Raw genomic sequence first — 1,024 nt, forward strand, 5'->3', positions numbered from 1 at the left:
TCTAGTTTCCCTACTTCTTTAAAAGGTATGGCTACTGATATTGGCTGTACCATTTAAACATTCTTTTGGAGCCAGCAATCAACAAGGTTTCATTGGAATTCTTCCCTGAATAACCTAAGCCTCATGGTCATAGTTATGATTTTCTGTTTCAATGTTGACTTTTTTTAATAGTTAGATTTATTCAAAAGAATCAGGAAATCTTAATTGCAAGTTACCCAAACATTAAGTGTAAAACTATGCTTAGTAGTAAAAACTAAATTATTCTTATTGGAGACAAACGTTGCAGTACTGCAAGGCTGTTATGGAAGGTGAAGTAGTCAGTCACAAGTTTGGCTAAAACTGTGTACAAAGGTATCTAGTGGTGTGGTTTTTTTTTTTTTTTTGTTTTGTTTTTTTTTTTATTTAATTTGAGGCCCAAGCCCATTGTCTGCAGGAGTAGAATCACTTGAAGGACTGAAAGCTCTATCCAAATCAGTACTCTAGATTGTTCCTTCAAGCTAGTGTTCAACATGGCCATGTCTGTCTTACTACATTGTGTTACTCTATATTGCACTGCATAGAGTGCTCTACATAGGCTGGTACTTTACACTCCACAAAGTGCACCAGGTCAGATAGATACATAGGTAAGCACTGCTTTACAGCTGTGCATGAAATTGCATATGGTGCAGTGTTTGAGTTCTCCAGTCCTATGTACTATCTGCACTGACTATATAAGCTGTTGCTATTGTTCTGGAGTGTCATCTCTTAACCCTGCTCTGGTGTTAGCTTTCTGTTACTATCTCTTATGTTAATGGGTCGGTTTTGACCCGTGTCTTAAATCAGCCATAAAATACCTTAAAAACAATTTATCATCCAATTTGTTTCTTACCTCTGGGTTACCTTGTTAGGCTCCCTTATCCATGAAAAGATTGGTTTTAATATTTTTGTTGTGGCCCCCTGGGCCTTTCTTTTAACAGCATACCCCTCGTTTTCAATATAAAAAACTTATAAACATTAACTTTATTCTTCTTTAACCATTCTTTGG

The sequence above is a fragment of the Neoarius graeffei genome, chromosome 27 (assembly GCF_027579695.1).
Source record: "Neoarius graeffei isolate fNeoGra1 chromosome 27, fNeoGra1.pri, whole genome shotgun sequence".
Lineage (NCBI taxonomy): Eukaryota > Metazoa > Chordata > Actinopteri > Siluriformes > Ariidae > Neoarius > Neoarius graeffei.